General features: G+C 44.6%; 1 protein-coding gene across 2 annotated transcripts in view; it reads left to right on the plus strand.

Annotated features, from left to right (window-relative positions):
- Window positions 1-1,280: 1,280 nt before the first annotated feature.
- The window catches only part of DENND2B (DENN domain containing 2B), a 155,880-nt gene continuing 143,087 nt past the window's right edge, over window positions 1,281-14,073 (plus strand). For both annotated transcript variants that reach the window (XR_008508442.1, XM_036383853.2), the window contains exon 1: window positions 1,281-1,431. The gene's annotated coding sequence lies outside the window, so the exon portion shown is untranslated. The remainder of the gene's footprint in view (window positions 1,432-14,073) is intronic.

Genomic DNA, 14,073 nt, shown 5'->3' on the forward strand with positions numbered 1-14,073 from the left:
ATGAGAATATCTGAAGACAATGTATTTCATTTTGCTGGTGAGGTGGCAAAAGCCAGGAATAGTTTATCCTGAGCACAATGAATTTAATTTTACTGGTAAGGTGGCAAAAGCCAGGAACAGTTTATCCTGAGCACTTGGTTCTCGGCTCAGGGAAGCATCCTTGAGTAGGAAAGATCATAAGCATTTGCCTGATGCTATTTTGCTTCCATTTAAGTCAAAGGAAAGAAAGTCAGAAAGTGCTTAAAAGTTCCAGAAATGTGTAGTGCTGGAATTTGTATTTCAAATTGCAGAATACATGCTGCTCTTTATTTTTCTTCTGTACCTAAAATAATTTGGTTAATCTATTGTGAAGTCACTTGTCTTACCAATGCCTACCTAACTCTTCAAGATATAGGAGCAGTCTCTGTATTTTGCCATACTCATGGTCCTGCTAAGAACTAGCATCTTGCATCTTCTGTATTATTTTATATCAACAGTTTTGGGTTGGTTTCTCATCTGCCAAACCATCAGAAGCCGTGGACACGTGTGCCAGGGAGGTGGCCCGCACAGACAATGCCGTGCAGGGACTTTCTTCCCCCCAGGTACGCGATATTCTGGGGAGCCCTGGCCAGCGAGCGGGACACCTGGGCTGCGCTGCCCGAGCTGAGCATTGCACATTGCTGCCAGGAGCTGCTCCGGGGGGCTGCATCGGAACCGAGGCACCCGGCACGAATGGTTCAGAGTCACGCCGCTCCTCCCCCGGCCTCCACAGGTGCTGTGAGTGCTCGGAAAGGCCCGGGAGCTCCCCGGCTCGCAGCTCCCCGCCGGGAGCCGTCTGCCCCGCGCCTGGCGCAGGAAGCGCGCCTCCCGCACTCCTCCTTCCTTCCGCTCTGCCCCGCAAGCGGCGCTGCCCGAGAGGAGCCCAGAGCTCGGGGTGTTCGAAATAAAAACCGGGCGGTATCGCCCCTCCGGGCTAGAGTGAGGAGGAAGGCTGTCAGTCCGGGAGGCTCGATCCTCTCTTCCTCCTGTGCCCATCGCATCTCCCCGCGGACCAGCCGGCCCTGCCTGGCTGCTCCCCTCCCTCCCCCTGCCCGGGACCCGAGTTTGGGGCTGGGGGAGGCGGTGCCCACCCCTCCGCGGGGCCGGCGGGAGCGGAGGCTCGGCAGCCCGGGGCTGCAGCCCGGGCCGGGCTGCGCTGCGCTGCGCTGGGGAGCAGGTTTCTTTGTTGGCTGCCGGGTGACTGGTTCCCATTAATCTCCCGCACTGGTCGTGGCCGTCTCCACTTCCTGCCTTTGCATACTTTTCTCTCCCTCGATCTCAGTCCCTTCCCACCCCCCTCCCTCCCCCCTTTCTTTCCCTCTTCCCAGCTTCTCCAAAAAAGCTACAACCGCCCGGGCTGCGGGACGGGGGCTGCAGGCGGCCGGCGGAGGGAGCGCATCCCTGCGCACCTCGGTAAGGGCCGGGGTGGCGCGCTGCCGGGCGGTGGTCGCCTGCGGGGACCCGGGCAGGGGAGCAGGACTGGGGGGAGAAGCGATTGCTCGTGCTCCGGGTGGCCGTCCCTGCGCACCGAGAGCTTCCCTCGAGCGGGGCGGGCGGGGATGCGCGGCGGCGGCGGCGGCGGGGACTCGCCGGGAGCTGCGGCACCCGGAGCGCGGAGCCCCCGCGGCAGCGGAGCCGCCGGAGGCCGTGCCGGTGCGGGCCGGCCCCGCCATCCCTGCGGGACCCTGCCCTGCCCTGCCCTGCCCCGGGGGAGCGCAGACGGGCGGGGGTCCTTGCGCACGGGCGGAGCGGGGACCCGGGGCTCCCGCGCTGGTGCCACCGCCGTGCCTCGCGGGACGCTGCTTTTGGCGGGGGTGGCGAGGGCAGAGGCACCGCGGAGGGACAGAGCCCGCGGAGGGACAGAGCCCGCGGGGCCACTTCGGCCCGAGCGGGGTAACTCGGCTCCGGTTGGGGAGCCAGCGCGCCCAGCGTGGGGCTCTGAGCTGGGGAGACGGGAGCTGCGGCTCTTCCCTTCCAAAGCCCGCTCGCATCGTCTGTCCGGCCGGCTGCGGTGTTTGCGTGCGTGCTGAAAAGTGTAGAGGAGCCACCTGGACTCCGGCGGAAGACTTTAGGATCCCAGGACAGATTTGGCTGAAGAGCTAAGGGAGTTGTGCCGCAGTTCACTTGGTGGGAAAATCAGATGTCCTGCTCTTGGCTTGGTACCCAAAGTTTGCGTTACTAAGGTCACTGCAATCAAAGAGTAGCAGTTGCATATGAGAGAGCCTTCTTGTGTTTACTCCAGTTTTATCACTCAAATGTACTTCAGATTTAGTAGTCAAGCTGAATGAAGTATGGAGTATGTCAGTGGTAGCATTTTCTACACCCTGTGCTGATTTGGGGAATAGGTTTTCTTTCATTTTTATGCTGGCCAGTCAGACTTAACTTCAGGCATGTATTAAATAATCCAATAAAATTGGAGTGATCAAACCCCATGGAAGATGAAGGATGGAACTTCTAGTTGTAGTCTGGTTTTTGATGATAGGATGAATTGAAGTGAGGCTGATTTGCCTGTCAGACTTAAGAATGTTTTGTTTATACATGATTAATTTATAGCTCGTGGATGAAAATTTCCATATAGAGGAAGGGTAAGTTAACAGGGCAAAGGTAGGAGTATGATGCATTTAGGGTGAGGTTTGAGGAAATAATTTGTGTTTTAGGAGCACCAAAATTTAACTTTCATTGTAGTGATCAGGTTATGCAGGTGACATAGTGGAAATCTGTTACCAAGTTGACATGTAAGAGTAAGATTTATGAGTTTGACCATTCATTTCTCTCTTTCTTTAAGATTAGTTATTTAAAATAAAACTGCAACATATTTATAGCAGTAGTGATGTCTTTATCAAGTTACCCAGGAGTACAGTCAAGCACCTTTTAAAATTAGCTACAGTCTGTGCACTGTTAAGGGTGACAAGACTGACATGGAACTGATATCTTGCTTCTGGGGTGGAACTAGTTTCCTCAAGAGTGTGGAGTGAGGAAAGGGGCTTTTGGGAAAGGTTGACAGGGATGGTGGTGCTGGGCTTCCCTGGGGCATGGAGACTGTCCTGCTCCTAGAAGGATGTAGCATGTGTTCTCCTCTTGTGTGCAGAAATAAGAGAGCCCTGCCTGGCCTGGCTTTGTGCTGCTCCCTTCAGGGTGCTAAACTCCCCCAGCCAGCTTGTGTGGCATAGTCACTGCCCTTCCTGGCTCTGGGGGAGAGGTGCCTTCTGTCCTCTCCTACCCCTGCAGCACGTTTGTGCTGTGAATGCCAGCATGTGCTCCAAGAAGCTCAGGATCAGGCATTGCTCTTTTCCTTTAAGCAAGTGCCTTCATGTACCGTGTATCTCTTTAAGGAGTGTGTGACCCCTTATTATTGATGACCCTGTAAACCATTGTGTAATCTGTTGACTATAACATACCATGCCAATTTATTCTTGGTTGGGAAGTCTTGCCAAGGACTTGATGGAATAGCGTGATTTTGTCCACTTTATTGTTTTCATTGTGTTTCATAAACATCTAAGACCCTCTGGGAAGAATCACTGGGGCGGCTGGGCCTCCTTTTTTTTAATTGCTGGTTAAATAAATGTTGCCAGTTTAAAAAAAATTAAAGTGGTATGCAGGATCTCAGAATGCCTGGAACTGCTAAACACTCATGTTTAGGAAGCAGAACTATTTTTAGTGTAGGGGCATTTAAAGAAATGATACAAGCCCCTTGTGAAGAGGTCACTGTGAAGTACATTGAAAAGCCTGCTTCTAACTGGAAAGTAAACCCAAGTTTCCCACAGCTGAGTGAAGCAAAAGAACCAGATTCATGCTTTTCCTGCTTAACTGAAGAGGGAAAGGATGGGTTTTTTTGTGAGTCTACTGTAGTGGAAGTAAGGATGCCCAAATTCTTATCATACAACAACAACAAAAATGCTGGTCTTAATGACACCCTCAGCTCTCTGATTTCCTCCAATGAGTATCTGCAATGGAGATGTAGGACTGAAAGGCATTTGACACTTTTGAAGAGGGGCTGGGAACTGGCAGCTGAGAATATGGTGTATCCCTTGGGATCTGTGTTTGTGGGAGGTCAAAAGTCCCTTGCATGAATCCATGGTTGCCATTCTTATCTACACCTAAAAGAACAGGGGTAAAACTAGGGAAGAAAAGGTAATGTGTGTTGAGAACTCCAGTGAGTGATCTGGGCTCCTAAATCCCTTCTGAATATGGGACTGAGGTTGCCAAATAAATTACTGTGATTCCAGAGAAGTCTTTCCTCCATTCATCTGCCTGAGAAATGGAAGTCCTTGCTTTGGATGGCTTAAGAGAATGTGGTTTAGGTCAAAGTTACCACTGTGTGCTACAAACATCATGTTGTCTATGAGGTCTTGAGTAATGTTTAATGTTACCCAGGCTCCTGCAGGGCAGAGGACCAACATCTGGACTGATCAGACTTTCAAAATGTATGAAATGATAGCAGAGTTGATTTTTGGTCCAAACTTCATTGACGTCTTGTTTAGAATAAGTTTAGTTTAGATTACGAATTGGGGGTTTTTCCTTCTTTTTCTTTTTTTTTCCTGTTGCTGAGTGCCATGTGTGTTGGTTTTGTCTGTGTGCTGTAAAGTGTGTGCAACTGTTGCTTTTCAGATTTTTTGGTCTGCAGTTGGGATTTAGTTGGCAGTGCAAACAGAGACAAGTTTGGGGAACTGAATCCAAATATTTACATTCTCAATTTGGCCTAGTTTTTGTGCTTGTAAACATTCTTAGTCAAATTGAACTTTGGTGAGGTTATAAGTGGCTTTGCCAAGCCTTGGAGAGTCACACCCTACAAGACCTGAAATTCCCCCTTTTGGGAAGAGTTTTGGAAGTTTTTTGGGTGTACATACATCATCTGAGAGTTAGTACTCATAATTTTTATCCCTTATTCAACTGCAAAATCTTTTCCTGTTTGTTGGGTTTTTTTTAATGTAGAAATGCCTCATGCTGGTGAGCTTTGTCAAGTTAAATGTCATGGAGGAGAAGTCCTGCCCACTTATGAGGTCCTGTGCAGATTCCATAAATCCTGTCCAGATTCCATAAATCCTGGTCTCCTATGCTGCCCTAGAGCTCTGCCCTGGTAGAGAGGGGCCATGATGGAGATTCCCCTCTCTCTGTAGCTACCTTTTCCCTGGACCTTGTTGTTTCATTGTGCAGAAGATTTTAAGACTTATTGGAGCAATGGGGATGCTTGCTTATGGAGTTTCAGATTTAAATCCTCTTTTAATTCTTGTAGGCTTTGAGCAGCTGTCAGATTTTACTAGAAACTTTTATTCACCGAGGACTGAGCCTAAAAGATATGTTCTCCATTAGCAGTTGAACTTTCTGAAGTCAACACTACTACAAACTGTAGGGCTAGGGATCAGCTACTACATTAACACTTCATGGCCAACGCACCCTCTTGTGTGGGGATTGTGTGTTCATATTTGGGGCTGTTGCTGACAATCAGAGTTTGCAGTTGGGATAGTTTAGTTGCAGAGAACTGGAGCCTATTCTGGGCTAGAGGTGACTGCAGTGAGTTACAGTAAGAGTTCTTACTCATCAGTTGAGGTCTGGAGCTTTGTGTTCTCAGCCAGCTGAGTCTGGCCTGCCTTAGCTTGATCCACAGTGACCATGTTTAGAGCAATGTAACTTGGAGTGTATTCTCAGATGGTTAAAGCTGTTTGGGGAAATGAATGGTCTAATTCCTACAGCCAGTGCTTTTGCTACATTCTGCTGTGAGCTTCTGACCTTGGAGATGGGCTTGGTAGGTTGAGGAACACAGGACAGGAGTAGGTGTTCACTTTTAATGCCACCTTCACCCCTTCTTTGAAGACATGTTTGGTGGAACTGTGTCTGTAGGCTGCAGAGCTGTCAGCTGCTGCAGTGTAGTTGAGAATTCAGTGATCTTTGCAAGTGGAGAAGTCCTGAAGGACTCAGGGAAAGCACAGTGGGTTTCTGTCGGAAGTGCACCCTGTGTGTGTTCACACACACAGGAACGGGATGTTATTCCAGTGTGAGTGTATCTGTCTCCTAATTGCTCTTTAAAATGAAGATGTAAGAATGCTTAATGTGTTAACATTTAGTGTTAAGACTGGTGCCAGCACAGGAAACCAGGTCTTTGAGTTGAAACTTTTAACATTATTCTCTAACTCCCATGTTATTAAAAACAGTCACTGCATAAAGTTTTAAAGCCATAATTAATTTTATCATTTTGATGAGGTTGTCACACTGAATTACTGGTTTGCGTTTTTCCCCATAGGAAAAAGATTAGTAGTCTTCATAGGACACCCAGTCACAATCACAGGGGACAGATGCTAACTGACTAGCACTGTGCAGAGCACTCTGCTCAGCCTGCTGTTCCAAGTACTAGGGCAGAGACCAAAAATTTTGGGAGGGCTGGCTTGGAAGATCTTGCAACCCTTCTTCAGCGAGGAGCAGATGTTTCAGACATTGACTCTGCTCATTGTTCTGGGAAGTCCTTCAAGTTAGGAGATGAAGCTGTCTCTTGACATTTTTCCTTTCAACTTGAGGGAGTACAAATAGTTTTTGCAATAGGGGGTGAAATTAATGAGGAGTTCTAATGATTTTGATCCTTTGTCCTGATGAAAACTCCTATCGCTTGAAATCACAGGAAAGGGCCTAAAGTCATGTTTCATTTCTATGTAGGCACAAAGAAATGGGACATATTGATTGACTCACTGTGTGTGAAAGTGCTTCTCATTTGGGCTACTAGGATTGTAATGGTTCAAGTTTCCAGTTTGCCTCATATCTTAATCCTGGCTCCAGGCCTACAAAATCCTGTTATCCAGTGTTGTTCAAATGAGCTTTATGAGCCAGAAATATTGTTTTGAAGATATGGCAAATGAGGAAAGTGCAAAACCTTACCAAATAATCAGCAAGCTCTGATTATTTCCACTGTGAAGTTGCAAATCAGGCTGCAGTTCCATACCACGGCTTGTGTTTTTACTGTCTGCTATATTCCTGCTATATTGTTAACTTAATCTTTAAGCAGAACATCACCTGTGCCACTCAAACTGTATAAGAAATTACTGACTCGAAAGAAAGTTGAGATCAGGATAGGAAAGGAAAAAAAGGGATCATAAGGAAGAGGCATAAAATCATCTGCACCTCCCTGAAGGCTGTTTGTAAAGATTTCCAACTTAACAATCTCCAAAACCATAACATAGCATTCAGTTCTCATCAATACAACTCACAGAGCTTTAGGTTAGTGTGCATATTTCTGTTGTTATTTTATGGATGTATCCATCACCATTTCTCCTGTGGAAATGAGTAAATATCTGGGATCATTTAAGTGTACTAAAGGGAAAAACAAGGACAAGCACAGGGAACTCATGCTGTCTCCTTCTTGTCACCTGTTAGAAAGCCCTTGGGACACCCAGGGGTACTTGCAAGTTTTAATGGCACAATCCTGATTGCGTGGCTTTGTCATTACTCAACCTCAGGGTATCTTGTAAGCCTCCCTCCCTGCTTTCACAGGTGCTGTGCTTCAGCTCTTCCCTTCCCAGTGCTAAGGAGTGGTGCAGAGGTGTTTGCTGCTGATTGGCCCAGTGTTTATTAGCCTCTGAAGCAGCACTGTTCTTGCTGCTGTAGTTGCAGAGCAGCTGGCAGAGGAGCTGCTCTTTCTCTCCAGAGGTGTCCTCGGGCCTGGGAAGCAAAGGGGGATGTTGCCAGGTGGCAAAGCTACCTTCTCATCTAGTGCCAAGGTGAGCTTGGGATAATCTTCTTTTCCCTGCTCTGCTTTTCCTGTGGCTGCATGACTTGGATAACACAGGTAACTCTCTAGAAAAGATAAATTCAGGAGAGGTAAGGGCTCACAGACTCTTGCCATTTTACCTGTAAGTAAGGCTTCATCTAAATCCTTGTGCTTTGGGGAAGGTTGTCTGTTGGTTCCCAGAGAAATGTTTTTTTTTTTTCTCTTCCTTAGTGTTCTGCTTTTCTTCTTTCTCATTTTAGCCCTTAGCTTCCCTCTGAAAGCACTCCAAGCCCAGCAGCTGGGCTGTAATGAACTCTGTGTGTACCATAATCTCTATTTGTGCTGCTGCTTCCAAGCTGTAGATGGATGGGAGACCTATTTTGTGGATGCCACTTCCACTGTGGCTTGGGATTTGTTAAGCCCTAGAAAGGGGATAAATGGTGACAAATTCTTCATCCACTTGTGAGCATTGAGGCTTCTTGTCTGTCATAGACAATCTGTGATAGCAGCTTCTTGAGCTGCTGGTGACATATCCCTTTGTTTTTCTGTTCTGATATTGACATTTGTAATTAATGGAATGCCAAGAGAGGTATCACACTGCTTTGTGCTGTTAAAGAGCATCACATAAGATTTAATTGTGATTTCAGCTTTAATTCTGGCATTGTTTGCCATTGGGTTGTCTCCCTGTGAGACAGTTATCTGTGAGCTGGAGAAACCAGCAGAGAAGCTGGTGAAAGTTCAGCTAAGGCTCTGTCTCCCAAACCAAGCAGTGAGAGAACCGTGGAGTTTGCAGTGACAGGCACATGCTCCAGAGAGAATAACAGTGGAAGGTAAAGTTGAGACAAATACACTGCCGGCCTATTCACCTCCAAGAGATTGCATCTGGAGGGGGAAACACTCTGGGATATCTGGCTGAGGGGACCTGTGTGTGTCTTATCTTTTCAGTTGTGTAGATCATTGTATATTGTGGTGTTTCTGGCAACTGAAAAATGACAGGAGATAATACCTAGCTTAAAAGCACAGTCTGTGAGAAAGATGGAGAAATTTCTTGCTGTTCTGAGTGAAGTCAGCTTCTCTTTTGAAGGTTAATGGTCACATTCAATCCATTATCATTTTTTGTAGTAGAGAGCATTATTATGTACAGACAGCGTGAGACAAATCTGACTGATTTTTGCATACTGGTGTTGACCCAGAACTACTATGGGTAGACTGATGTGATAGAGGAAAGAATCTGGCCTACTCTTAAATCTGGAGACACAGTAGAATGCTTTGCTCTGTAGAAGTGTAGCTGAGCCACTGGGCTTGGAGGTGTGCTCCGGAAGCAGGATAATTAAGGTAAGACGCATACTCATGTGATAAATTCAAATATGTAATGTATATTCATGAGCCTATGGATAATGGCTAAAACAGCAGGAATCCAGCCCTGCATAGCCAAGTGCTTTGTCTTGGACTAAAAACTTCCTTTTCCCTTTCCCATGTGCTTTGCAGCAGGGCAGGCTGGCAAGCACATCTGCCTGTCCAGCCCAGACAAACATGTAGTGGGAAGGTCAGCTGGGGTGGAGGCCACACAGAGCAGCTGCTTTGGGCCACATGAATTATCCCAGCAGTGTCTGCTCACCTCTTCCTCACCTGGCACTGTAGTTTTGGCTGCAACTTTTCAAATTGTTTCTGATTCTACTTTTTTTTTTTTTTATTAACTTTCATCTCCTAGTTAGGCAAAGAGTTAGGGGCAAGCATATGTTAACTTTTTTTTTTTTTTTTTGTGGAGACTTAGGATAACCCTAAATATTGGATAGTCAGTGAGAGATGTTTTGATCCAGGATTCATTGACATGAATGAGATTTTATATTTATCTATCTATCTATATATATATATAAGTTTTTGTTTTCAATACACAATGAAGACTTACCTCCATAACTTCTACAGACTGAATGGAGTATTTCTATACTGGGTCTAATGGAAAAAGGTTAATTTCATCTCTAGGCTTTATCATGTGGATTTAAAAAACCTGAATGATGAGGGTCTCTGAATCAAACTAAGATTGGTGGTTTTTTTAGGAGTAGGGCAAATGACAATAAAAAGCAGGAGCTGAATTCAGATAGTAGCAGAAAGATGATGAGCTATAGCAACAGAGTAGCATCTTTCATTTGGAATTTTAAAAGCTCTGAACAAAATGGGAACAAATGAATAAAAGACTGCATCTGACTTTGGTAGATGAGGGAAGCATCAGTGCACATGAGAAGATCGAGAAGATAATTCTGGGAAGAGATAAACCCTTTTTTTTTTCATTTTCAATCTAAGTCTTAGGAAAAATCGGAAATATATTGTGAGGCCAAACATTTTCTTTTGTATTGAAGTACAAGCACGCAGAGTAGTGCTTTTGAGATGACAATATTGATGCTGCCCTTCAGTGCTTCAAATGGTTTCCACCTGCCCCCACAACATAAAATGTGACTCTAAGTGGAGTTACTTTTCTTCAAGAAGTGTATGATCAGGTGGTAAGACTATCAGGAAAATGTAGGCTTTTAATACCATTTCTTGTCTGTGTAATCTCAAATATTTTTAATGGACCATATCTAGAGATATGATGTTAATACTATTTTTTTTTTCTTGGAAAGGATGAGTTCTTCTTTCTCTACTTATGTCTGATTTTTAAGTCTTAGTCATAACCATTATTTCTGGTTACAGGGAAGCAGTTTTGTGTCTACTATCCCCATCCTCCCCCTCTTTATAAACCTGTGCCGTGAGGCAAAGATACTTTCTGGTACATCAGTGTGCAGCTCAGGTTTACCTCTTATGTAGAGTATATTTATCATGGCTATTCAAAATATATTAATTTACCCATTTCTTTTCACAAATATTTCAAACAGTGCTTTCTGTATGTGGATTAAATTAGCTCTTTTTAAGGGATGGAAATAGAGATTTGCTTTGACACACAAGTGATCACAGCAGAAGTTTCATTTATTGCTAAACTTCATTTTGACCAGGGAATGGAGGCCAAAAGACCCGTTCTACCTTCACAATTTCTGATCTTGATTAGTAAGTCCTCAGCTCTCTATAAAGCCTTGACTAGGTTAGATTCAAATAGAACAAAAAATGCTCTGGCTTTTTATACAACCCTGCTGAGGTTTTCTAAGTCACTTATGATGATTAGAGGCTCATTTTCCATTAAAGTCAGTTGGAACCAAGTACAAAAATCCTCAGTGTGGCTTTGGCCTAATTGTTTAACAATAAAACATCCACATGCTCCTCTTAGAGGGAACTTGGGACCTTCACGTTAGGAATGTGCAAGCAAAAGACAGCAACATATTGTTTCAGTGTTTTCCTTGTATTAAAGATACTTCTATGTGTCTGTATGTATCTCTGTTGAAACAGAGGAATACCTCTTTCTTAAAACAATTTGGCCCAAAAATACCTGCTTTTCTTCTGTTCCCACACTTGGAAGAACACAGGTTTGCTCTGTAATGTTGGTATTTCTGTACTTTTCTTCCTTTGATTTTTAACCACTCTGGGAATAATCACCCATGAGGAGGAACATGTTGATCTTTTTCCAAAAGAGAATAATTTATTTTTCATAACAACTAAGTACAATCTCTGTGGAAAGAAAGAAAGAAATAAATCTGGGTAAAGAGTTACTACCTAGCAAATCTCTTGTCCAGTTGCTGCTTTTTTGCTCACTCATTCAGAAATCCTCTAAGTCATTCCATTACCTGGAATCTCAGTTTCCCTGTGTGTTCTGTAGTAAGGCACAATTTAATAATAATAATAATAATAACTGATATCTCCCCATGTGTTCCTGAGATCCGCGCATTAAAGAAGCAAAAGCAACCAGATGTTTATATTTAGCTGTTTTTTATGACACGTACCTTTGCAGTTTGCTGCATTTCTTTTGGAACCTGGAAAGGTTGTGATGGGCTGAAATTGCCCTCTGAAGGGTGGTGGCAATTTTCCTGCAGAGTTTCAGTGAGCCTGAGCAGTGCATGTGGCTCGGGGAGCTCTGAACCTGTGAAGGCTGAAACTCGTGTTTGTTCTGCGCCGACACCTCTGGTGAGCAAAGAGAAGGTGTTGGTGTTGGAAGGAGCTGCAGCCCTGCTCCCTTGCCAAGTATGGGGTGAAGCCCTGAAGGAAGGAATAGCAATGATGTGTGACCCAGCAGAGGGTATTCAAGACTGCTCCCTCCGAGTAGCTGGACCCTCTGAGGCATGTGAGGACTCACCATCTGCCAGCCAGGCACTCTTGTGAGAGGCTCAAACATCCAGGTTTTATAGGCTTGTTAAAGAAGCACTGTGCAAGTTGCTATTTTTCTGTGATGCAGCAGGATTTCTGACTTTTCTTTTTCTCCTCATATTTCCCATTGTCCAGGAACTGTAGCATCTATCAGGTTACACTTTCATTTAAACAGAATGCTACCAATATGCTTACAGTTAAACATGCTACATAAATACCTTATTTTACTGCTTTATTAAATGGGTAACAAATCTGTTTGGCAGCCACCTAATAGGAAATGGTGTATAGGTCTCTCTTGCACATTAACTGAGCTCTAAAGTTTTCAGGTTCAGGTTAAATTGGGTTTTGGATATCTCTTTCTTGGAAAAAACTTTTCAAATAACCTTATTTCTTTCTCAGTCCTCTGGATTCTGTAGGAACTCTGCTAGTTTTTTATATGTGCTGCCTGTTTGAATTGACTTGAGTCCCCTGAAGCAAACCTTGCTGCAACTTTTTCAAATTTCACTTTTGTGTAAATAGATTGCATTTGGTCAAATATTTTTAAGTTACATACATAAAATACAAAAGGGGGAAGAATAAGCAGGTAACAGGAGATTTGTTTACATCCTTAGCTGTGCTTTGGTTTTGCTGTATCTTTTTACAGATGTTTGGTACCACAGCCATAGTTTTTTTCCTGTACCCTCTCTTGTGGAGGGGATGCAGCTTGGAGAAGTGAACCGTTCTCTTTTCCTCCCCCAGTATTTTTTCTGGTCTTTTTCTACGTTCATGTAGACATTTCCAGAGCTTGGATCACAAGCTGGGTTAGCTGATCTTTCTTGACAGTGCTTTATTTTATTTACCAGAAGTTTCTTTCAGTATTATACTACATTTGTTGCTACTCTGCAAACTCTTCTTTCCTTGTAAACTGATGGTGGGAGATAGTTTCATCAGGAGACCAGGCTGGCTGGCAATTTCTGGCTCAGATGGAGGAAGAAGGAACATTAAAGGGACATGAAGTGCTTTCAACTTGTATGAGAGTGAATGGAGGTGATTTAGTATACTGGCTGCTTGTTTTCCTCAGAGCTCTCCTCTGTCCTAAGGGAGTCCCTCCTGCAGAGTCTCCTTGGTTTAGGCAGTTTGTGACCTACCCCTGGTCCCCACAGCTGCTCCATCCTCAGGCAGTTTGGGCATGTCTTTACAGTGGGCCAAATGCCAATTGCATATTTGGGATTGAAACCCCATGTGGGTTTCTTTTTTTTTTTTTCTTTTTTTTTTTTTTAAGCCAGAAAAAGGCATCATGAAAATGTGTCTGTTTTTTGTATTTTGCAAAGGATGTTGCTCACAGTAAGGGCAATGGAAGTCTAAGCCTTGAACTGCATTAACACACTGCGTTTTGCTGAGGTAACGCAAGTATTTGAGTGCATGCAAACAGCATGATACTGTGTTTCTTAGAAGAGGATTGTGAGTAATCATAAAAACTCCCAACAAGGTGAAAGTGGACTTAGGCCTTTCCAGTGGTTTTGTTTCCCATTTGGAAACCTGATCCCTTGACTGTTTTCTCTACTGTGCTTAGTGCAACAGCAAGTGAACTGTAAGCAGGGGCAAGTATCTGTTTTTCCCTAGCTGATCCTGAACAAGATCAGATTCTATATCCTCTGTAAGGCTGAGTGATGCCCAGTTTGTGCCACCTGGGACTGTAGTTGTAAAGAAATCAATGCCTTTAATACACTGGATTTCTGCTCCATTTGTTTAGAAAGCTGCTCCTGGGGGCTGGCTGCACAGTGAGGATTGTGCTCCTGGCTGGAATTTGCCATGCCCACATACAGTGCCCTTCCTTACTCTTAGATTGAATGTCAGTCTTTTCTGCAATGTTGTTTGAAAGACTAGTGAAGGAAAATAGCCTGCACCCTGCTTCTCAGGGTATTTCCTACTCCACCTAATGTAAAAGGATGAAAATATCCCAGTATGGTAGTGTGTTATCCTTGATTGGAGAAGCAGGATGACATTTTCCAGCAGCCCTGGAAGCAGAGTGGAATCTGCCTTTGAATAGGACTGTGGCTTTGGCAAAGCAAAGTGTGTGATATGAGACTGGGTTTTGTCTCTAAAGTCCTCTAAAGCATTCTGACTAAACAGTTTCTCCTAGGCTAGACAGACTG

The sequence above is a fragment of the Molothrus ater genome, chromosome 6 (genome assembly GCF_012460135.2).
Source record: "Molothrus ater isolate BHLD 08-10-18 breed brown headed cowbird chromosome 6, BPBGC_Mater_1.1, whole genome shotgun sequence".
In the NCBI taxonomy this organism is placed as follows: Eukaryota; Metazoa; Chordata; class Aves; order Passeriformes; family Icteridae; genus Molothrus; species Molothrus ater.